Source organism: Brienomyrus brachyistius, chromosome 16, assembly GCF_023856365.1.
Source record: "Brienomyrus brachyistius isolate T26 chromosome 16, BBRACH_0.4, whole genome shotgun sequence".
NCBI classification, from domain to species: Eukaryota; Metazoa; Chordata; class Actinopteri; order Osteoglossiformes; family Mormyridae; genus Brienomyrus; species Brienomyrus brachyistius.
This window is the reverse complement of record NC_064548.1, coordinates 5103997-5125234: the sequence shown is the minus strand read 5'-3', so window position 1 is coordinate 5125234 and position 21238 is coordinate 5103997. Positions and strand designations below refer to the sequence as shown.

Here is a 21238-nt window from a genome sequence, read left to right as displayed (position 1 = left end):
CGGCCACAAGAGAAAGTCACATTAGACACCCACATGCATTTTTAGTGTGAGGAAACTTTCTCTAGACAAATACAGACAACCAGGCTTCTTAGAAGTTAAACATGGCAGCGGTGGGATTCGAACTCACGCCTCCTAAGAGACTTGAGCCGTAATCCAGCGCCTTGGACCGCTCGGCCACGCTACCCATGTTATACCTTGTTTTGCAGTTCGGCTCATATGAAGAAGCTTTATATACAATAAGTATCCTAAGAGAAACAGGCAGGTCTTGTCTGCTGATTTGTGTTGAACCGCGGTCAAACTCCAATGAGTCGGCAACAAGAGAAAGTCACATTAGACACCCACATGCATTTTTAGTGTGAGGAAACTTTCTCTAGACAAATACAGAGGAGCAGGCTTCTTAGAAGTTAAACATGGCAGCGGTGGGATTCGAACCCACGCCTCCGAAGAGACTGGAGCCTAAATCCAGCACCTTTGACCGCTCGGCCACACTACCCATGTCGTTCCTTGTTTTACAGTTCGGCCCTTATGAAAAACCTTTATATACAATAGGTAGCCTAAGAGAAACAGGCAGGTCTTGTCTGCTGATTTGGTTGAACCGTGGTCGAACTCCAATGAGTCGGCAACAAGAGAAAGTCACATTAGACACCCACATGCATTTTTAGTGTGAGGAAACTTTCTCTCGACAAATGCAGATGAGCAGGCTTCTTAGAAGTTAAATATGGCAGCGGTGGGATTTGAACCCACGCCTCCGAAGAGACTGGAGCCTAAATCCAGCGCCTTGGACCGCTCGGCCACACTACCCATGTTATTCCTTATTTTGCAGTTCGGCTCATATGAAGAACCTTTATATACAATAAGTATCCTAAGAGAAACAGGCAGGTCTTGTCTGCTGATTTGGTTGAACCGTGGTCGAACTCCAAAGAGTCGGCAACAAGAGAAAGTCACATTAAACACCCACATGCATTTTTAGTGTGAGGAAACTTTCTCTCGACAAATACAGACAACCTGGCTTCATAGAAGTTAAATATGGCAGCGGTGGGATTCGAACCCACGCCTCCGAAGAGACTGGAGCCTTAATCCAGCGCCTTGGACCGCTCGGCCACACTACCCATGTTATTCCATATTTTGCAGTTCGGCTCATATGAAGAACCTTTATATACAATAAGTATCCTAAGAGAAACAGGCAGGCCTTGTCTGCTAATTTGGTTGAACCATGGTCGAACTCCAAAGAGTCGGCAACAAGAGAAAGTCACATTAAACACCCACATGCATTTTTAGTGCGAGGAAACTTTCTCTCGACAAATACAGACAACCTGGCTTCATAGAAGTTAAATATGGCAGCGGTGGGTTTCGAACCCACGCCTCCGAAGAGACTGGAGCCTTAATCCAGCGCCTTGGACCGCTCGGCCACACTACCCATGTTATTCCTTATTTTGCAGTTCGGCTCATATGAAGAACCTTTATATACAATATGTATCCTAAGAGAAACAGGCAGGTCTTGTCTGCTGATTTGTGTTGAACCGTGGTCGAACTCCAAAGAGTCGGCAACAAGAGAAAGTCACATTAGACACCCACATGCATTTTTAGTGTGAGGAAACTTCCTCTAGACAAATACAGACAAGCAGGCTTCTTAGAAGTTAAATATGGCAGCGGTGGGATTCGAACCCACACCTCCGAAGAGACTGGAGTCTTAATCCAGCGCCTTGGACCGCTCGGCCACACTACCCATGTTATTCCTTATTTTGCAGTTCGGCTCATATGAAGAACCTTTATATACAATAAGTATCCTAAGAGAAACAGGCAGGTCTTGTCTGCTGATTTGTGTTGAACCGTGGTCGAACTCCAATGAGTCGGCCACAAGAGAAAGTCACATTAGACACCCACATGCACTTTTAGTGTGAGGAAACTTTCTCTCGACAAATACAGACAACCCGGCTTCTTAGAAGTTAAATATGGCAGCGGTGGGATTCGAACCCATGCCTCCGAAGAGACAGGAGCCTTAATTCAGCGCCTTGGACCGCTCGGCCACACTACCCATGTTAATCCTTGTTTTGCAGTTCGGCTCATATGAAGAACCATTATATACAATAGGTATCCAAAGAGAAACAGGCAGGTCTTGTCTGCTGATTTGTGTTGAACCGCGGTCGAACTCCAATGAGTCGGCAACAAGAGAAAGTCACATTAGAGACCCACATGCATTTTTAGTGTGAGGAAACTTCCTCTAGACAAATACAGACAACCAGGCTTCTTAGAAGTTAAACATGGCAGCGTGGGATTCGAACCCACGCCTCCGAAGAGACTGGAGCCTTAATCCAGCGCCTTGGACCGCTCGGCCACACTACCCATGTTATTCCTTACTTGGCAGTTCGGCTCATATGAAGAAGCTTTATATACAATAGGTATCCTAAGAGAAACAGGCAGGTCTTGTCTGCTGATTTGTGTTGAACCGTTATCGAACTCCAATAAGTCGGCCTCAAGAGAAAGTCACATTAGACACCCACATGCATTTTTAGTGTGAGGAAACTTTCTCTCGACAAATACAGACAACCTGGCTTCATAGAAGTTAAATATGGCAGCGGTGGGATTCGAACCCACGCCTCCGAAGAGACTGGAGCCTTAATCCAGCGCCTTGGACCGCTCGGCCACACTACCCATGTTATTCCATATTTTGCAGTTCGGCTCATATGAAGAACCTTTATATACAATATGTATCCTAAGAGAAACAGGCAGGTCTTGTCTGCTGATTTGTGTTGAACCGTGGTCGAACTCCAATGAGTCGGCCACAAGAGAAAGTCACATTAAACACCCACATGCATTTTTAGTGTGAGGAAACTTTCTCTCGACAAATACAGACAACCTGGCTTCATAGAAGTTAAATATGGCAGCGGTGGGATTCGAACCCACGCCTCCGAAGAGACTGGAGCCTTAATCCAGCGCCTTGGACCGCTCGGCCACACTACCCATGTTATTCCATATTTTGCAGTTCGGCTCATATGAAGAACCTTTATATACAATAAGTATCCTAAGAGAAACAGGCAGGCCTTGTCTGCTAATTTGGTTGAACCATGGTCGAACTCCAAAGAGTCGGCAACAAGAGAAAGTCACATTAAACACCCACATGCATTTTTAGTGCGAGGAAACTTTCTCTCGACAAATACAGACAACCTGGCTTCATAGAAGTTAAATATGGCAGCGGTGGGTTTCGAACCCACGCCTCCGAAGAGACTGGAGCCTTAATCCAGCGCCTTGGACCGCTCGGCCACACTACCCATGTTATTCCTTATTTTGCAGTTCGGCTCATATGAAGAACCTTTATATACAATATGTATCCTAAGAGAAACAGGCAGGTCTTGTCTGCTGATTTGTGTTGAACCGTGGTCGAACTCCAAAGAGTCGGCAACAAGAGAAAGTCACATTAGACACCCACATGCATTTTTAGTGTGAGGAAACTTCCTCTAGACAAATACAGACAAGCAGGCTTCTTAGAAGTTAAATATGGCAGCGGTGGGATTCGAACCCACACCTCCGAAGAGACTGGAGTCTTAATCCAGCGCCTTGGACCGCTCGGCCACACTACCCATGTTATTCCTTATTTTGCAGTTCGGCTCATATGAAGAACCTTTATATACAATAAGTATCCTAAGAGAAACAGGCAGGTCTTGTCTGCTGATTTGTGTTGAACCGTGGTCGAACTCCAATGAGTCGGCCACAAGAGAAAGTCACATTAGACACCCACATGCACTTTTAGTGTGAGGAAACTTTCTCTCGACAAATACAGACAACCCGGCTTCTTAGAAGTTAAATATGGCAGCGGTGGGATTCGAACCCATGCCTCCGAAGAGACAGGAGCCTTAATTCAGCGCCTTGGACCGCTCGGCCACACTACCCATGTTAATCCTTGTTTTGCAGTTCGGCTCATATGAAGAACCATTATATACAATAGGTATCCAAAGAGAAACAGGCAGGTCTTGTCTGCTGATTTGTGTTGAACCGCGGTCGAACTCCAATGAGTCGGCAACAAGAGAAAGTCACATTAGAGACCCACATGCATTTTTAGTGTGAGGAAACTTCCTCTAGACAAATACAGACAACCAGGCTTCTTAGAAGTTAAACATGGCAGCGTGGGATTCGAACCCACGCCTCCGAAGAGACTGGAGCCTTAATCCAGCGCCTTGGACCGCTCGGCCACACTACCCATGTTATTCCTTACTTGGCAGTTCGGCTCATATGAAGAAGCTTTATATACAATAGGTATCCTAAGAGAAACAGGCAGGTCTTGTCTGCTGATTTGTGTTGAACCGTTATCGAACTCCAATAAGTCGGCCTCAAGAGAAAGTCACATTAGACACCCACATGCATTTTTAGTGTGAGGAAACTTTCTCTCGACAAATACAGACAACCTGGCTTCATAGAAGTTAAATATGGCAGCGGTGGGATTCGAACCCACGCCTCCGAAGAGACTGGAGCCTTAATCCAGCGCCTTGGACCGCTCGGCCACACTACCCATGTTATTCCATATTTTGCAGTTCGGCTCATATGAAGAACCTTTATATACAATAGGTATCCTAAGAGAAACAGGCAGGTCTTGTCTGCTGATTTCTGTTGAACCGTGGTCGAACTCCAAAGAGTCGGCAACAAGAGAAAGTCACATTAGACACCCACATGCATTTTTAGTGTGAGGAAACTTTCTCTCGACAAATGCAGATGAGCAGGCTTCTTAGAAGTTAAATATGGCAGCGGTGGGATTTGAACCCACGCCTCCGAAGAGACTGGAGCCTAAATCCAGCGCCTTGGACCGCCCGGCCACACTACCCATGTTATTCCTTATTTTGCAGTTCGGCTCATATGAAGAACCTTTATATACAATAAGTATCCTAAGAGAAACAGGCAGGTCTTGTCTGCTGATTTGTGTTGAACCGTGGTCGAACTCCAAAGAGTCGGCAACAAGAGAAAGTCACATTAAACACCCACATGCATTTTTAGTGTGAGGAAACTTTCTCTAGACAAATACAGACAACCTGGCTTCATAGAAGTTAAATATGGCAGCGGTGGGTTTCGAACCCACGCCTCCGAAGAGACTGGAGCCTTAATCCAGCGCCTTGGACCGCTCGGCCACACTACCCATGTTATTCCTTATTTTGCAGTTCGGCTCATATGAAGAACCTTTATATACAATAGGTATCCTAAGAGAAACAGGCAGGTCTTGTCTGCTGATTTGTGTTGAACCGTGGTCGAACTCCAAAGAGTCGGCAACAAGAGAAAGTCACATTAGACACCCACATGCATTTTTAGTGTGAGGAAACTTCCTCTAGACAAATACAGACAAGCAGGCTTCTTAGAAGTTAAATATGGCAGCGGTGGGATTCGAACCTACGCCTCCGAAGAGACTGGAGCCTTAATCCAGCGCCTTGGACCGCTCGGCCACGCTACCCATGTTATACCTTGTTTTGCAGTTCGGCTCATATGAAGAAGCTTTATATACAATAAGTATCCTAAGAGAAACAGGCAGGTCTTGTCTGCTGATTTGTGTTGAACCGTGGTCGAACTCCAATGAGTCGGCCACAAGAGAAAGTCACATTAGACACCCACATGCATTTTTAGTGTTAGGAAACTTCCTCTAGACAAATACAGACAACCCGGCTTCTTAGAAGTTAAATATGGCAGCGGTGGGATTCGAACCCATGCCTCCGAAGAGACAGGAGCCTTAATTCAGCGCCTTGGACCGCTCGGCCACACTACCCATGTTAATCCTTGTTTTGCAGTTCGGCTCATATGAAGAACCATTATATACAATAGGAATCCTAAGAGAAACAGGCAGGTCTTGTCTGCCGATTTGTGTTGAACCGTGGTCGAACTCCAATGAGTCGGCAACAAGAGAAAGTCACATTAGAGACCCACATGCATTTTTAGTGTGAGGAAACTTCCTCTAGACAAATACAGACAACCAGGCTTCTTAGAAGTTAAACATGGCAGCGTGGGATTCGAACCCACGCCTCCGAAGAGACTGGAGCCTTAATCCAGCGCCTTGGACCGCTCGGCCACACTACCCATGTCGTTTCTTATTTTGCAGTTCGGCTCATATGAAGAACCTTTATATACAATAGGTATCCTAAGAGAAACAGGCAGGTCTTGTCTGCTGATTTGTGTTGAACCGTGGTCGAACTCCAAAGAGTCGGCAACAAGAGAAAGTCACATTAGACACCCACATGCATTTTTAGTGTGAGGAAACTTTCTCTCGACAAATGCAGATGAGCAGGCTTCTTAGAAGTTAAATATGGCAGCGGTGGGATTTGAACCCACGCCTCCGAAGAGACTGGAGCCTAAATCCAGCGCCTTGGACCGCTCGGCCACACTACCCATGTTATTCCTTATTTTGCAGTTCGGCTCATATGAAGAACCTTTATATGCAATAAGTATCCTAAGAGAAACAGGCAGGCCTTGTCTGCTGATTTGGTTGAACCATGGTCGAACTCCAAAGAGTCGGCAACAAGAGAAAGTCACATTAAACACCCACATGCATTTTTAGTGTGAGGAAACTTTCTCTCGACAAATACAGACAACCCGGCTTCTTAGAAGTTAAATATGGCAGCGGTGGGATTCGAACCCATGCCTCCGAAGAGACAGGAGCCTTAATTCAGCGCCTTGGACCGCTCGGCCACACTACCCATGTTAATCCTTGTTTTGCAGTTCGGCTCATATGAAGAACCATTATATACAATAGGAATCCTAAGAGAAACAGGCAGGTCTTGTCTGCCGATTTGTGTTGAACCGTGGTCGAACTCCAATGAGTCGGCAACAAGAGAAAGTCACATTAGAGACCCACATGCATTTTTAGTGTGAGGAAACTTCCTCTAGACAAATACAGACAACCAGGCTTCTTAGAAGTTAAACATGGCAGCGTGGGATTCGAACCCACGCCTCCGAAGAGACTGGAGCCTTAATCCAGCGCCTTGGACCGCTCGGCCACACTACCCATGTCGTTTCTTATTTTGCAGTTCGGCTCATATGAAGAACCTTTATATACAATAGGTATCCTAAGAGAAACAGGCAGGTCTTGTCTGCTGATTTGTGTTGAACCGTGGTCGAACTCCAAAGAGTCGGCAACAAGAGAAAGTCACATTAGACACCCACATGCATTTTTAGTGTGAGGAAACTTCCTCTAGACAAATACAGACAACCAGGCTTCTTAGAAGTTAAACATGGCAGCGTGGGATTCGAACCCACGCCTCCGAAGAGACTGGAGCCTTAATCCAGCGCCTTGGACCGCTCGGCCACACTACCCATGTCGTTTCTTATTTCATAGCTCGGCCCTTATGAAAAACCTTTATATACAATAGGAATCCTAAGAGAAACAGGCAGGTCTTGTCTGCCGATTTGTGTTGAACCGTGGTCGAACTCCAAAGAGTCGGCATCAAGAGAAAGTCACATTAAATACCCACATGCATTTTTAGTGTGAGGAAACTTCCTCTAGACAAATACAGACAACCAGGCTTCTTAGAAGTTAAACATGGCAGCGGTGGGATTCGAATCCACGCCTCCGAAGAGACTGGAGCCTTAATCCAGCGCCTTGGACCGCTCGGCCACACTACCCATGTTATTCCTTATTTTGCAGTTCGGCTCATATGAAGAACCTTTATATACAATAGGTATCCTAAGAGAAACAGGCAGGTCTTGTCTGCTGATTTGTGTTGAACCGTGGTCGAACTCCAAAGAGTCGGCAACAAGAGAAAGTCACATTAGACACCCACATGCATTTTTAGTGTGAGGAAACTTTCTCTCGACAAATGCAGATGAGCAGGCTTCTTAGAAGTTAAATATGGCAGCGGTGGGATTTGAACCCACGCCTCCGAAGAGACTGGAGCCTAAATCCAGCGCCTTGGACCGCTCGGCCACACTACCCATGTTATTCCTTATTTTGCAGTTCGGCTCATATGAAGAACCTTTATATACAATAAGTATCCTAAGAGAAACAGGCAGGCCTTGTCTGCTGATTTGGTTGAACCATGGTCGAACTCCAAAGAGTCGGCAACAAGAGAAAGTCACATTAAACACCCACATGCATTTTTAGTGTGAGGAAACTTTCTCTCGACAAATACAGACAACCTGGCTTCATAGAAGTTAAATATGGCAGCGGTGGGATTCGAACCCACGCCTCCGAAGAGACTGGAGCCTTAATCCAGCGCCTTGGACCGCTCGGCCACACTACCCATGTTATTCCTTATTTTGCAGTTCGGCTCATATGAAGAACCTTTACATACAATAGGTATCCTAAGAGAAACAGGCAGGTCTTGTCTGCTGATTTGTGTTGAACCGTGGTCGAACTCCAAAGAGTCGGCAACAAGAGAAAGTCACATTAGACACCCACATGCATTTTTAGTGTGAGGAAACTTCCTCTAGACAAATGCAGACAAGCAGGCTTCTTAGAAGTTAAATATGGCAGCGGTGGGATTCGAACCCACGCCTCCGAAGAGACTGGAGCCTTAATCCAGCGCCTTGGACCGCTCTGCCACGCTACCCATGTTATACCTTGTTTTGCAGTTCGGCTCATATGAAGAAGCTTTATATACAATAAGTATCCTAAGAGAAACAGGCAGGTCTTGTCTGCTGATTTGTGTTGAACCGTGGTCGAACTCCAATGAGTCGGCCACAAGAGAAAGTCACATTAGACACCCACATGCATTTTTAGTGTGAGGAAACTTCCTCTAGACAAATACAGACAAGCAGGCTTCTTAGAAGTTAAATATGGCAGCGGTGGGATTCGAACCCACACCTCCGAAGAGACTGGAGTCTTAATCCAGCGCCTTGGACCGCTCGGCCACACTACCCATGTTATTCCTTATTTTGCAGTTCGGCTCATATGAAGAACCTTTATATACAATAAGTATCCTAAGAGAAACAGGCAGGTCTTGTCTGCTGATTTGTGTTGAACCGTGGTCGAACTCCAATGAGTCGGCCACAAGAGAAAGTCACATTAGACACCCACATGCACTTTTAGTGTGAGGAAACTTTCTCTCGACAAATACAGACAACCCGGCTTCTTAGAAGTTAAATATGGCAGCGGTGGGATTCGAACCCATGCCTCCGAAGAGACAGGAGCCTTAATTCAGCGCCTTGGACCGCTCGGCCACACTACCCATGTTAATCCTTGTTTTGCAGTTCGGCTCATATGAAGAACCATTATATACAATAGGTATCCAAAGAGAAACAGGCAGGTCTTGTCTGCTGATTTGTGTTGAACCGTGGTCGAACTCCAATGAGTCGGCCACAAGAGAAAGTCACATTAGACACCCACATGCACTTTTAGTGTGAGGAAACTTTCTCTCGACAAATACAGACAACCCGGCTTCTTAGAAGTTAAACATGGCAGCGGTGGGATTCGAACCCACGCCTCCGAAGAGACTGGAGCCTTAATCCAGCGCCTTGGACCGCTCGGCCACACTACCCATGTTATTCCTTACTTGGCAGTTCGGCTCATATGAAGAAGCTTTATATACAATAGGTATCCTAAGAGAAACAGGCAGGTCTTGTATGCTGATTTGTGTTGAACCGTTATCGAACTCCAATAAGTCGGCCTCAAGAGAAAGTCACATTAGACACACACATGCATTTTTAGGGTGAGGCAACTTTTTCTAGACAAATGCAGAGAAGCAGGCTTCTTAGAAGTTAAACATGGCAGTGGTGGGATTCGAACCCACGCCTCCGAAGAGACGGGAGCCTAAATCCAGCGCCTTTGACCGCTCGGCCACACTACCCATGTCGTTTCTTATTTCATAGCTCGGCCCTTATGAAAAACCTTTATATACAATAGGAATCCTAAGAGAAACAGGCAGGTCTTGTCTGCCGATTTGTGTTGAACCGTGGTCGAACTCCAATGAGTCGGCAACAAGAGAAAGTCACATTAGACACCCACATGCATTTTTAGTGTGAGGAAACTTTCTCTCGACAAATGCAGATGAGCAGGCTTCTTAGAAGTTAAACATGGCAGCGGTGGGATTCGAACCCACGCCTCCGAAGAGACTGGAGCCTTAATCCAGCGCCTTGGACCGCTCGGCCACACTACCCATGTTATTCCTTACTTGGCAGTTCGGCTCATATGAAGAAGCTTTATATACAATAGGTATCCTAAGAGAAACAGGCAGGTCTTGTATGCTGATTTGTGTTGAACCGTTATCGAACTCCAATAAGTCGGCCTCAAGAGAAAGTCACATTAGACACACACATGCATTTTTAGGGTGAGGCAACTTTTTCTAGACAAATGCAGAGAAGCAGGCTTCTTAGAAGTTAAACATGGCAGTGGTGGGATTCGAACCCACGCCTCCGAAGAGACGGGAGCCTAAATCTAGCGCCTTTGACCGCTCGGCCACACTACCCATGTCGTTTCTTATTTCATAGCTCGGCCCTTATGAAAAACCTTTATATACAATAGGAATCCTAAGAGAAACAGGCAGGTCTTGTCTGCCGATTTGTGTTGAACCGTGGTCGAACTCCAATGAGTCGGCAACAAGAGAAAGTCACATTAGACACCCACATGCATTTTTAGTGTGAGGAAACTTTCTCTCGACAAATGCAGATGAGCAGGCTTCTTAGAAGTTAAACATGGCAGCGGTGGGATTCGAACCCACGCCTCCGAAGAGACTGGAGCCTTAATCCAGCGCCTTGGACCGCTCAGCCACACTACCCACGTTATTCCTTATTTTACAGTTCGGCTCATATGAAGAACCTTTATATACAATAGGTATCCTAAGAGAAACAGGCAGGTCTTGTCTGCTGATTTGTGTTGAACCGTGGTCGAACTCCAAAGAGTCGGCAACAAGAGAAAGTCACATTAGACACCCACATGCATTTTTAGTGTGAGGAAACTTCCTCTAGACAAATACAGACAAGCAGGCTTCTTAGAAGTTAAATATGGCAGCGGTGGGATTCGAACCCACACCTCCGAAGAGACTGGAGTCTTAAACCAGCGCCTTGGACCGCTCGGCCACACTACCCATGTTATTCCTTATTTTACAGTTCGGCTCATATGAAGAACCTTTATATACAATAGGTATCCTAAGAGAAACAGGCAGGTCTTGTCTGCTGATTTGTGTTGAACCGTGGTCGAACTCCAAAGAGTCGGCAACAAGAGAAAGTCACATTAGACACCCACATGCATTTTTAGTGTGAGGAAACTTTCTCTCGACAAATACAGACAACCCGGCTTCTTAGAAGTTAAATATGGCAGCGGAGGGATTCGAACCCATGCCTCCGAAGAGACAGGAGCCTTAATTCAGCGCCTTGGACCGCTCGGCCACACTACCCATGTTAATCCTTGTTTTGCAGTTCGGCTCATATGAAGAACCATTATATACAATAGGTATCCAAAGAGAAACAGGCAGGTCTTGTCTGCTGATTTGTGTTGAACCGCGGTCGAACTCCAATGAGTCGGCAACAAGAGAAAGTCACATTAGAGACCCACATGCATTTTTAGTGTGAGGAAACTTCCTCTAGACAAATACAGACAACCAGGCTTCTTAGAAGTTAAACATGGCAGCGGTGGGATTCGAACCCACGCCTCCGAAGAGACTGGAGCCTTAATCCAGCGCCTTGGACCGCTCGGCCACACTACCCATGTTATTCCTTACTTGGCAGTTCGGCTCATATGAAGAAGCTTTATATACAATAGGTATCCTAAGAGAAACAGGCAGGACTTGTATGCTGATTTGTGTTGAACCGTTATCGAACTCCAATAAGTCGGCCTCAAGAGAAAGTCACATTAGACACCCACATGCATTTTTAGTGTGAGGAAACTTTCTCTCGACAAATACAGACAACCTGGCTTCATAGAAGTTAAATATGGCAGCGGTGGGATTCGAACCCACGCCTCCGAAGAGACTGGAGCCTTAATCCAGCGCCTTGGACCGCTCGGCCACACTACCCATGTTATTCCTTATTTTGCAGTTCGGCTCATATGAAGAACCTTTATATACAATAGGTATCCTAAGAGAAACAGGCAGGTCTTGTCTGCTGATTTGTGTTGAACCGTGGTCGAACTCCAAAGAGTCGGCAACAAGAGAAAGTCACATTAGACACCCACATGCATTTTTAGTGTGAGGAAACTTCCTCTAGACAAATACAGACAACCAGGCTTCTTAGAAGTTAAATATGGCAGCGGTGGGATTCGAACCCACGCCTCCGAAGAGACTGGAGTCTTAATCCAGCGCCTTGGACCGCTCGGCCACACTACCCATGTTACTCCTTATTTTGCAGTTCGGCTCATATGAAGAACCTTTATATACAATAAGTATCCAAAGAGAAACAGGCAGGTCTTGTCTGCTGATTTGTGTTGAACCGCGGTCGAACTCCAATGAGTCGGCAACAAGAGAAAGTCACATTAGAGACCCACATGCATTTTTAGTGTGAGGAAACTTCCTCTAGACAAATACAGACAACCAGGCTTCTTAGAAGTTAAACATGGCAGCGGTGGGATTCGAACCCACGCCTCCGAAGAGACTGGAGCCTTAATCCAGCGCCTTGGACCGCTCGGCCACACTACCCATGTTATTCCTTACTTGGCAGTTCGGCTCATATGAAGAAGCTTTATATACAATAGGTATCCTAAGAGAAACAGGCAGGACTTGTATGCTGATTTGTGTTGAACCGTTATCGAACTCCAATAAGTCGGCCTCAAGAGAAAGTCACATTAAACACCCACATGCATTTTTAGAGTGAGGCAACTTTCTCTAGACAAATACAGACAACCAGGCTTCTTAGAAGTTAAACATGGCAGCGGTGGGATTCGAACCCATGCCTCCGAAGAGACAGGAGCCTTAATTCAGCGCCTTGGACCGCTCGGCCACACTACCCATGTTAACCCTTGTTTTGCAGTTCGGCTCATATGAAGAACCATTATATACAATAGGTATCCAAAGAGAAACAGGCAGGTCTTGTCTGCTGATTTGTGTTGAACCGCGGTCGAACTCCAATGAGTCGGCAACAAGAGGAAGTCACATTAGAGACCCACATGCATTTTTAGTGTGAGGAAACTTCCTCTAGACAAATACAGACAACCAGGCTTCTTAGAAGTTAAACATGGCAGCGGTGGGATTCGAACCCACGCCTCCGAAGAGACTGGAGCCTTAATCCAGCGCCTTGGACCGCTCGGCCACACTACCCATGTTATTCCTTACTTGGCAGTTCGGCTCATATGAAGAAGCTTTATATACAATAGGTATCCTAAGAGAAACAGGCAGGACTTGTATGCTGATTTGTGTTGAACCGTTATCGAACTCCAATAAGTCGGCCTCAAGAGAAAGTCACATCAAACACCCACAAGCATTTTTAGAGTGAGGCAACTTTCTCTAGACAAATACAGACAACCAGGCTTCTTAGAAGTTAAACATGGCAGCGGTGGGATTCGAACCCATGCCTCCGAAGAGACAGGAGCCTTAATTCAGCGCCTTGGACCGCTCGGCCACACTACCCATGTTAACCCTTGTTTTGCAGTTCGGCTCATATGAAGAACCATTATATACAATAGGTATCCAAAGAGAAACAGGCAGGTCTTGTCTGCTGATTTGTGTTGAACCGCGGTCGAACTCCAATGAGTCGGCAACAAGAGAAAGTCACATTAGAGACCCACATGGATTTTTAGTGTGAGGACACTTCCTTTAGACTAATACAGACAACCAGGCTTCTTAGAAGTTAAACATGGCAGCGGTGGGATTCGAACTCACGCCTCCTAAGAGACTTGAGCCGTAATCCAGCGCCTTGGACCGCTCAGCCACACTACCCATGTTACACCTTATTTTGCAGTTCGGCTCATATGAAGAACCATTATATACAATAGGTATCCAAAGAGAAACAGGCAGGTCTTGTATGCTGATTTGTGTTGAACCGTGGTCGAACTCCAAAGAGTCGGCAACAAGAGAAAGTCACATTAGACACCCACATGCATTTTTAGTGTGAGGAAACTTTCTCTAGACAAATACAGAGGAGCAGGCTTCTTAGAAGTTAAACATGGCAGCGGTGGGATTCGAACCCACGCCTCCGAAGAGACTGCAGCCTTAATTCAGCGCCTTGGACCGCTCAGCCACACTACCCATGTTACACCTTATTTTGCAGTTCGGCTCATATGAAGAACCATTATATACAATAGGTATCCAAAGAGAAACAGGCAGGTCTTGTATGCTGATTTGTGTTGAACCGTGGTCGAACTCCAAAGAGTCGGCAACAAGAGAAAGTCACATTAGACACCCACATACATTTTTAGTGTGAGGAAACTTTCTCTAGACAAATACAGACAACCAGGCTTCTTAGAAGTTACACATGGCAGCGGTGGGATTCGAACCCATGCCCCCGAAGAGACTGGAGCCTTAATCCAGCGCCTTGGACCGCTCAGCCACACTACCCACGTTATTCCTTATTTTACAGTTCGGCTCATATGAAGAACCTTTATATACAATAGGTATCCTAAGAGAAACAGGCAGGTCTTGTCTGCTGATTTGTGTTGAACCGTGGTCGAACTCCAAAGAGTCGGCAACAAGAGAAAGTCACATTAGACACCCACATGCATTTTTAGTGTGAGGAAACTTCCTCTAGACAAATACAGACAAGCAGGCTTCTTAGAAGTTAAATATGGCAGCGGTGGGATTCGAACCCACACCTCCGAAGAGACTGGAGTCTTAAACCAGCGCCTTGGACCGCTCGGCCACACTACCCATGTTATTCCTTATTTTACAGTTCGGCTCATATGAAGAACCTTTATATACAATAGGTATCCTAAGAGAAACAGGCAGGTCTTGTCTGCTGATTTGTGTTGAACCGTGGTCGAACTCCAAAGAGTCGGCAACAAGAGAAAGTCACATTAGACACCCACATGCATTTTTAGTGTGAGGAAACTTTCTCACGACAAATACAGACAACCCGGCTTCTTAGAAGTTAAATATGGCAGCGGAGGGATTCGAACCCATGCCTCCGAAGAGACAGGAGCCTTAATTCAGCGCCTTGGACCGCTCGGCCACACTACCCATGTTAATCCTTGTTTTGCAGTTCGGCTCATATGAAGAACCATTATATACAATAGGTATCCAAAGAGAAACAGGCAGGTCTTGTCTGCTGATTTGTGTTGAACCGCGGTCGAACTCCAATGAGTCGGCAACAAGAGAAAGTCACATTAGAGACCCACATGCATTTTTAGTGTGAGGAAACTTCCTCTAGACAAATACAGAGAACCAGGCTTCTTAGAAGTTAAACATGGCAGCGGTGGGATTCGAACCCACGCCTCCGAAGAGACTGGAGCCTTAATCCAGCGCCTTGGACCGCTCGGCCACACTACCCATGTTATTCCTTACTTGGCAGTTCGGCTCATATGAAGAAGCTTTATATACAATAGCTATCCTAAGAGAAACAGGCAGGACTTGTATGCTGATTTGTGTTGAACCGTTATCGAACTCCAATAAGTCGGCCTCAAGAGAAAGTCACATTAGACACCCACATGCATTTTTAGTGTGAGGAAACTTTCTCTCGACAAATACAGACAACCTGGCTTCATAGAAGTTAAATATGGCAGCGGTGGGATTCGAACCCACGCCTCCGAAGAGACTGGAGCCTTAATCCAGCGCCTTGGACCGCTCGGCCACACTACCCATGTTATTCCTTATTTTGCAGTTCGGCTCATATGAAGAACCTTTATATACAATAGGTATCCTAAGAGAAACAGGCAGGTCTTGTCTGCTGATTTGTGTTGAACCGTGGTCGAACTCCAAAGAGTCGGCAACAAGAGAAAGTCACATTAGACACCCACATGCATTTTTAGTGTGAGGAAACTTCCTCTAGACAAATACAGACAACCAGGCTTCTTAGAAGTTAAATATGGCAGCGGTGGGATTCGAACCCACGCCTCCGAAGAGACAGGAGCCTTAATTCAGCGCCTTGGACCGCTCGGCCACACTACCCATGTTAACCCTTGTTTTGCAGTTCGGCTCATATGAAGAACCATTATATACAATAGGTATCCAAAGAGAAACAGGCAGGTCTTGTCTGCTGATTTGTGTTGAACCGCGGTCGAACTCCAATGAGTCGGCAACAAGAGAAAGTCACATTAGAGACCCACATGCATTTTTAGTGTGAGGAAACTTCCTCTAGACAAATACAGACAACCAGGCTTCTTAGAAGTTAAACATGGCAGCGGTGGGATTCGAACCCACGCCTCCGAAGAGACTGGAGCCTTAATCCAGCGCCTTGGACCGCTCGGCCACACTACCCATGTTATTCCTTACTTGGCAGTTCGGCTCATATGAAGAAGCTTTATATACAATAGGTATCCTAAGAGAAACAGGCAGGACTTGTATGCTGATTTGTGTGGAACCGTTATCGAACTCCAATAAGTCGGCCTCAAGAGAAAGTCACATTAAACACCCACAAGCATTTTTAGAGTGAGGCAACTTTCTCTAGACAAATACAGACAACCAGGCTTCTTAGAAGTTAAACATGGCAGCGGTGGGATTCGAACCCATGCCTCCGAAGAGACAGGAGCCTTAATCCAGCGGCTTGGACCGCTCGGCCACACTACCCAGGTCAGTCTTTGTTTTATAGTTCGGCTCATATGAAGAACCTTTATATACAATAGTTATCCTAAGAGAAACTGGCAGGTCTTGTCTGCTGATTTGTGTTGAATCGTTGTCGAACTCCAATGAGTCGGCAACAAGAGAAAGTCACATTAGACACCCACATGCATTTTTAGTGTGAGGAAACTTTCTCTAGACAAATACAGACAACCAGGCTTCTTAGAAGTTAAACATGGCAGCGGTGGGATTCGAACCCACGCCTCCGAAGAGACTGGAGCCTAAATCCAGCGCCTTGGACCGCTCGGCCACACTACCCATATTATTTCTTATTTTGCAGTTCGGTTCATATGAAGAACCTTTATATACAATAGGTATTCTAAGACAAACAGTCAGGTCTTGTCTGCTGATTTGTGTTGAACCGTGGTCGAACTCCAATGAGTCGGCAACATGAGAAAGTCACATTAGACACCCACATGCATTTTTAGTGTGAGGAAACTTTCTCTAGACAAATACAGACAACCAGGCTTCTTAGAAGTTAAACATGGCAGCGCTGGGATTCGAACCCACGCCTCCGAAGAGACTGGAGCCTAAGTCCAGCGCCATGGACCGCTCGGCCACACTACCCATGTTATTCCTTATTTTGCAGTTCGGCTCATATGAAGAACCTTCATATACAATAGTTATCCTAAGAGAAACAGGCAGGTCTTGTCTGCTGATTTGTGTTGAACCGCGGTCGAACTCCAATGAGTCGGCAACATGAGAAAGTCACATTAGACACCCACATGCATTTTTAGTGTGAGGAAACTTTCTCTAGACAAATACAGACAACCAGGCTTCTTAGAAGTTAAATATGGCAGCGGTGGGATTCGAACACACGCCTCCGAAGAGACTGGAGCCTTAATCCAGCGCTTTGGACCGCTCGGCCACACTACCCATGTCAATCTTTATTTTGCAGTTCGGCTCATATGAAGAACCTTTATATACAATAGGTATCCTAAGAGAAACAGGCAGGTCTTGTATGCTGATTTGTGTTGAATCGTTGTCGAACTCCAATGAGTCGACCACAAGAGAAAGTCACATTAGACAACCACATGCATTTTTAGCGTGAGGAAATTTTCTCTAGACAAATACAGACAACCAGGCTTCTTAGAAGTTAAACATGGCAGCGGTGGGATTCGAAACCACGCCTCCGAAGAGACTGGAGCCTAAATCCAGCGCCTTGGACCGCTCGGCCACACTACCCGTGTTATTCCTTATTTTGCAGTTCGGCTCATATGAAGAACCTTTATATACAATAGGTATTCTAAGACAAACAGGCAGGTCTTGTCTGCTGATTTGTGTTGAACCGTGGTCGAACTCCAATGAGTCGGCAACATGAGAAAGTCACATTAGACACCCACATGCATTTTTAGTGTGAGGAAACTTTCTCTAGACAAATACAGACAACCAGGCTTCTTAGAAGTTAAATATGGCAGCGGTGGGATTCTAACACACGCCTCCAAAGAGACTGGAGCCTTAATCCAGCGGCTTGGACCGCTCGGCCACACTACCCAGGTCAGTCTTTGTTTTACAGTTCGGCTCATATGAAGAACCTTTATATACAATAGGTATCCTAAGAGAAACTGGCAGGTCTTGTCTGCTGATTTGTGTTGAATCGTTGTCGAACTCCAATGAGTCAGCCACAAGAGAAAGTCACATTAGACACCCACATGCATTTTTAGCGTGAGGAAATTTTCTCTAGACAAATACAGACAACTAGGCTTCTTAGAAGTTAAATATGGCAGCGGTGGGATTCGAACCCACGCCTCCAAAGAGACTGGAGCCTAAATCCAGCGCCTTGGACCGCTCGGCCACACTACCCATGTTATTCCTTATTTTGCAGTTCGGCTCATATGAAGAACCTTTATATACAATAGGTATTCTAAGACAAACAGGCAGGTCTTGTCTGCTGATTTGTGTTGAACCGTGGTCGAACTCCAATGAGTCGGCAACATGAGAAAGTCACATTAGACACCCACATGCATTTTTAGTGTGAGGAAACTTTCTCTAGACAAATACAGACAACCAGGCTTCTTAGAAGTTAAATATGGCAGCGGTGGGATTCTAACACACGCCTCCAAAGAGACTGGAGCCTTAATCCAGCGGCTTGGACCGCTCGGCCACACTACCCAGGTCAGTCTTTGTTTTACAGTTCGGCTCATATGAAGAACCTTTATATACAATAGTTATCCTAAGAGAAACTGGCAGGTCTTGTCTGCTGATTTGTGTTGAATCGTTGTCGAACTCCAATGAGTCAGCCACAAGAGAAAGTCACATTAGACACCCACATGCATTTTTAGCGTGAGGAAATTTTCTCTAGACAAATACAGACAACCAGGCTTCTTAGAAGTTAAATATGGCAGCGCTGGGATTCGAACCCACGCCTCCGAAGAGACTGGAGCCTTAATCCAGCGCCTTGGACCGCTCGGCCACACTACCCATGTCAGTCTTTGTTTTACAATTCGGCTCATATGAAGAAGCTTTATATACAATAGGTATCCTAAGAGAAACAGGCAGGTCTTGTACGCTGATTTGTGTTGAACCGCGGTCGAACTCCAATGAGTCGGCAACATGAGAAAGTCACATCAGACACGCACATGCATTTTTAGTGTGAGAAAACTTTCTCTAGACAAATACAGACAATCAGGCTTATTAGAAGTTAAATATGGCAGCAGCGGGATTCGAACCCACGCCTCCAAAGAGACTGGAGCCTAAATCCAGCGCCTTGGACCGCTCGGCCACACTACCCATGTTATTCCTTATTTTGCAGTTCGGCTCATATGAAGAACCTTTATATACAATAGTTATCCTAAGAGAAACAGGCATGTCATGTCTGCTGATTTGTGTTGAACCGCGGTCGAACTCCAATGAGTCGGCAACAAGAGAAAGTCACATTAGACACCCACATGCATTTTTAGTGTGAGGAAACTTTCTCTAGACAAATACAGACAACCAGGCTTCTTAGAAGTTAAACATGGCAGCGGTGGGATTCGAACCCACGCCTCCGAAGAGACTGGAGCCTAAATCCAGCGCCTTGGACCGCTCGGCCACACTACCCATGTTATTCCTTATTTTGCAGTTCGGCTCATATGAAGAACCTTTATATACAATAGGTATTCTAAGACAAACAGGCAGGTCTTGTCTGCTGATTTGTGTTGAACCGTGGTCGAACTCCAATGAGTCGGCAACATGAGAAAGTCACATTAGACACCCACATGCATTTTTAGTGTGAGGAAACTTTCTCTAGACAAATACAGACAACCAGGCTTCTTAGAAGTTAAATATGGCAGCGGTGGGATTCTAACACACGCCTCCAAAGAGACTGGAGCCTTAATCCAGCGGCTTGGACCGCTCGGCCACACTACCCAGGTCAGTCTTTGTTTTACAGTTCGGCTCATATGAAGAACCTTTATATACAATAGTTATCCTAAGAGAAACTGGCAGGTCTTGTCTGCTGATTTGTGTTGAATCGTTGTCGAACTCCAATGAGTCAGCCACAAGAGAAAGTCACATTAGACACCCACATGCATTTTTAGCGTGAGGAAATTTTCTCTAGACAAATACAGACAACCAGGCTTCTTAGAAGTTAAATATGGCAGCGCTGGGATTCGAACCCAGGCCTCCGAAGAGACTGGAGCCTTAATCCAGCGCCTTGGACCGCTCGGCCACACTACCCATGTCAGTCTTTGTTTTACAATTCGGCTCACATGAAGAAGCTTTATATACAATAGGTATCCTAAGAGAATCAGGCAGGTCTTGTACGCTGATTTGTGTTGAACCGCGGTCGAACTCCAATGAGTCGGCAACATGAGAAAGTCACATCAGACACGCACATGCATTTTTAGTGTGAGAAAACTTTCTCTAGACAAATACAGACAATCAGGCTTATTAGAAGTTAAATATGGCAGCGGTGGGATTCGAACCCACGCCTCCAAAGAGACTGGAGCCTAAATCCAGCGCCTTGGACCGCTCGGCCACACTACCCATGTTATTCCTTATTTTGCAGTTCGGCTCATATGAAGAACCTTTATATACAATAGTTATCCTAAGAGAAACAGGCATGTCATGTCTGCTGATTTGTGTTGAACCGCGGTCGAACTCCAATGAGTCGGCAACAAGAGAAAGTCACATTAGACACCCACATGCATTTTTAGTGTGAGGAAACTTTCTCTAGACAAATACAGACAACCAGGCTTCTTAGAAGTTAAACATGGCAGCGGTGGGATTCGAACCCACGCCTCCGAAGAGACTGGAGCCTAAATCCAGCGCCTTGGACCGCTCGGCCACACTACCCATGTTATTCCTTATTTTGCAGTTCGGCTCATATGAAGAACCTTTATATACAATAGGTATTCTAAGACAAACAGGCAGGTCTTGTCTGCTGATTTGTGTTGAACCGTGGTCGAACTCCAATGAGTCGGCAACATGAGAAAGTCACATTAGACACCCACATGCATTTTTAGTGTGAGGAAACTTTCTCTAGACAAATACAGACAACCAGGCTTCTTAGAAGTTAAATATGGCAGCGGTGGGATTCTAACACACGCCTCCAAAGAGACTGGAGCCTTAATCCAGCGGCTTGGACCGCTCGGCCACACTACCCAGGTCAGTCTTTGTTTTACAGTTCGGCTCATATGAAGAACCTTTATATACAA

General features: G+C 45.8%; 38 non-coding genes across 38 annotated transcripts; all 38 read right to left on the bottom strand.

Moving 5' to 3' along the window:
* Positions 1-102: 102 nt before the first annotated feature.
* trnar-acg (transfer RNA arginine (anticodon ACG)) lies at positions 103-184 on the bottom strand. Its single transcript has one exon. It is a non-coding gene; the product is annotated as a tRNA-Arg (tRNA).
* Positions 185-411: 227 nt separating this feature from the next.
* Positions 412-493, bottom strand: trnal-uag (transfer RNA leucine (anticodon UAG)). The gene has a single exon. It is a non-coding gene; the product is annotated as a tRNA-Leu (tRNA).
* Positions 494-719: 226 nt separating this feature from the next.
* Positions 720-801, bottom strand: trnal-uag (transfer RNA leucine (anticodon UAG)). Its single transcript has one exon. It is a non-coding gene; the product is annotated as a tRNA-Leu (tRNA).
* A 226-nt stretch (positions 802-1027) lies between these two features.
* Positions 1028-1109, bottom strand: trnal-aag (transfer RNA leucine (anticodon AAG)). The gene has a single exon. It is a non-coding gene; the product is annotated as a tRNA-Leu (tRNA).
* Positions 1110-1335: 226 nt separating this feature from the next.
* trnal-aag (transfer RNA leucine (anticodon AAG)) lies at positions 1336-1417 on the bottom strand. The gene has a single exon. It is a non-coding gene; the product is annotated as a tRNA-Leu (tRNA).
* A 227-nt stretch (positions 1418-1644) lies between these two features.
* Positions 1645-1726, bottom strand: trnal-aag (transfer RNA leucine (anticodon AAG)). Its single transcript has one exon. It is a non-coding gene; the product is annotated as a tRNA-Leu (tRNA).
* An 844-nt stretch (positions 1727-2570) lies between these two features.
* On the bottom strand, positions 2571-2652 carry trnal-aag (transfer RNA leucine (anticodon AAG)). The gene has a single exon. It is a non-coding gene; the product is annotated as a tRNA-Leu (tRNA).
* Positions 2653-2879: 227 nt separating this feature from the next.
* trnal-aag (transfer RNA leucine (anticodon AAG)) lies at positions 2880-2961 on the bottom strand. Its single transcript has one exon. It is a non-coding gene; the product is annotated as a tRNA-Leu (tRNA).
* Positions 2962-3187: 226 nt separating this feature from the next.
* On the bottom strand, positions 3188-3269 carry trnal-aag (transfer RNA leucine (anticodon AAG)). The gene has a single exon. It is a non-coding gene; the product is annotated as a tRNA-Leu (tRNA).
* Positions 3270-3496: 227 nt separating this feature from the next.
* On the bottom strand, positions 3497-3578 carry trnal-aag (transfer RNA leucine (anticodon AAG)). Its single transcript has one exon. It is a non-coding gene; the product is annotated as a tRNA-Leu (tRNA).
* An 844-nt stretch (positions 3579-4422) lies between these two features.
* trnal-aag (transfer RNA leucine (anticodon AAG)) lies at positions 4423-4504 on the bottom strand. Its single transcript has one exon. It is a non-coding gene; the product is annotated as a tRNA-Leu (tRNA).
* A 227-nt stretch (positions 4505-4731) lies between these two features.
* Positions 4732-4813, bottom strand: trnal-uag (transfer RNA leucine (anticodon UAG)). The gene has a single exon. It is a non-coding gene; the product is annotated as a tRNA-Leu (tRNA).
* A 227-nt stretch (positions 4814-5040) lies between these two features.
* Positions 5041-5122, bottom strand: trnal-aag (transfer RNA leucine (anticodon AAG)). The gene has a single exon. It is a non-coding gene; the product is annotated as a tRNA-Leu (tRNA).
* A 1153-nt stretch (positions 5123-6275) lies between these two features.
* Positions 6276-6357, bottom strand: trnal-uag (transfer RNA leucine (anticodon UAG)). Its single transcript has one exon. It is a non-coding gene; the product is annotated as a tRNA-Leu (tRNA).
* A 1460-nt stretch (positions 6358-7817) lies between these two features.
* On the bottom strand, positions 7818-7899 carry trnal-uag (transfer RNA leucine (anticodon UAG)). Its single transcript has one exon. It is a non-coding gene; the product is annotated as a tRNA-Leu (tRNA).
* Positions 7900-8125: 226 nt separating this feature from the next.
* Positions 8126-8207, bottom strand: trnal-aag (transfer RNA leucine (anticodon AAG)). Its single transcript has one exon. It is a non-coding gene; the product is annotated as a tRNA-Leu (tRNA).
* A 227-nt stretch (positions 8208-8434) lies between these two features.
* Positions 8435-8516, bottom strand: trnal-aag (transfer RNA leucine (anticodon AAG)). Its single transcript has one exon. It is a non-coding gene; the product is annotated as a tRNA-Leu (tRNA).
* A 227-nt stretch (positions 8517-8743) lies between these two features.
* Positions 8744-8825, bottom strand: trnal-aag (transfer RNA leucine (anticodon AAG)). The gene has a single exon. It is a non-coding gene; the product is annotated as a tRNA-Leu (tRNA).
* Positions 8826-9361: 536 nt separating this feature from the next.
* On the bottom strand, positions 9362-9443 carry trnal-aag (transfer RNA leucine (anticodon AAG)). The gene has a single exon. It is a non-coding gene; the product is annotated as a tRNA-Leu (tRNA).
* Positions 9444-9670: 227 nt separating this feature from the next.
* On the bottom strand, positions 9671-9752 carry trnal-uag (transfer RNA leucine (anticodon UAG)). The gene has a single exon. It is a non-coding gene; the product is annotated as a tRNA-Leu (tRNA).
* Positions 9753-9979: 227 nt separating this feature from the next.
* On the bottom strand, positions 9980-10061 carry trnal-aag (transfer RNA leucine (anticodon AAG)). Its single transcript has one exon. It is a non-coding gene; the product is annotated as a tRNA-Leu (tRNA).
* A 536-nt stretch (positions 10062-10597) lies between these two features.
* On the bottom strand, positions 10598-10679 carry trnal-aag (transfer RNA leucine (anticodon AAG)). The gene has a single exon. It is a non-coding gene; the product is annotated as a tRNA-Leu (tRNA).
* An 845-nt stretch (positions 10680-11524) lies between these two features.
* trnal-aag (transfer RNA leucine (anticodon AAG)) lies at positions 11525-11606 on the bottom strand. Its single transcript has one exon. It is a non-coding gene; the product is annotated as a tRNA-Leu (tRNA).
* A 227-nt stretch (positions 11607-11833) lies between these two features.
* Positions 11834-11915, bottom strand: trnal-aag (transfer RNA leucine (anticodon AAG)). Its single transcript has one exon. It is a non-coding gene; the product is annotated as a tRNA-Leu (tRNA).
* Positions 11916-12142: 227 nt separating this feature from the next.
* Positions 12143-12224, bottom strand: trnal-aag (transfer RNA leucine (anticodon AAG)). Its single transcript has one exon. It is a non-coding gene; the product is annotated as a tRNA-Leu (tRNA).
* A 227-nt stretch (positions 12225-12451) lies between these two features.
* trnal-aag (transfer RNA leucine (anticodon AAG)) lies at positions 12452-12533 on the bottom strand. Its single transcript has one exon. It is a non-coding gene; the product is annotated as a tRNA-Leu (tRNA).
* A 536-nt stretch (positions 12534-13069) lies between these two features.
* trnal-aag (transfer RNA leucine (anticodon AAG)) lies at positions 13070-13151 on the bottom strand. Its single transcript has one exon. It is a non-coding gene; the product is annotated as a tRNA-Leu (tRNA).
* A 536-nt stretch (positions 13152-13687) lies between these two features.
* trnar-acg (transfer RNA arginine (anticodon ACG)) lies at positions 13688-13769 on the bottom strand. The gene has a single exon. It is a non-coding gene; the product is annotated as a tRNA-Arg (tRNA).
* A 1463-nt stretch (positions 13770-15232) lies between these two features.
* On the bottom strand, positions 15233-15314 carry trnal-aag (transfer RNA leucine (anticodon AAG)). The gene has a single exon. It is a non-coding gene; the product is annotated as a tRNA-Leu (tRNA).
* Positions 15315-15541: 227 nt separating this feature from the next.
* trnal-aag (transfer RNA leucine (anticodon AAG)) lies at positions 15542-15623 on the bottom strand. Its single transcript has one exon. It is a non-coding gene; the product is annotated as a tRNA-Leu (tRNA).
* A 536-nt stretch (positions 15624-16159) lies between these two features.
* Positions 16160-16241, bottom strand: trnal-aag (transfer RNA leucine (anticodon AAG)). Its single transcript has one exon. It is a non-coding gene; the product is annotated as a tRNA-Leu (tRNA).
* A 536-nt stretch (positions 16242-16777) lies between these two features.
* Positions 16778-16859, bottom strand: trnal-uag (transfer RNA leucine (anticodon UAG)). The gene has a single exon. It is a non-coding gene; the product is annotated as a tRNA-Leu (tRNA).
* Positions 16860-18322: 1463 nt separating this feature from the next.
* On the bottom strand, positions 18323-18404 carry trnal-uag (transfer RNA leucine (anticodon UAG)). Its single transcript has one exon. It is a non-coding gene; the product is annotated as a tRNA-Leu (tRNA).
* Positions 18405-19249: 845 nt separating this feature from the next.
* Positions 19250-19331, bottom strand: trnal-uag (transfer RNA leucine (anticodon UAG)). The gene has a single exon. It is a non-coding gene; the product is annotated as a tRNA-Leu (tRNA).
* A 227-nt stretch (positions 19332-19558) lies between these two features.
* Positions 19559-19640, bottom strand: trnal-uag (transfer RNA leucine (anticodon UAG)). Its single transcript has one exon. It is a non-coding gene; the product is annotated as a tRNA-Leu (tRNA).
* Positions 19641-20176: 536 nt separating this feature from the next.
* trnal-aag (transfer RNA leucine (anticodon AAG)) lies at positions 20177-20258 on the bottom strand. The gene has a single exon. It is a non-coding gene; the product is annotated as a tRNA-Leu (tRNA).
* A 227-nt stretch (positions 20259-20485) lies between these two features.
* trnal-uag (transfer RNA leucine (anticodon UAG)) lies at positions 20486-20567 on the bottom strand. Its single transcript has one exon. It is a non-coding gene; the product is annotated as a tRNA-Leu (tRNA).
* Positions 20568-20794: 227 nt separating this feature from the next.
* Positions 20795-20876, bottom strand: trnal-uag (transfer RNA leucine (anticodon UAG)). The gene has a single exon. It is a non-coding gene; the product is annotated as a tRNA-Leu (tRNA).
* Between the last annotated feature and the right edge of the window lie 362 nt (positions 20877-21238).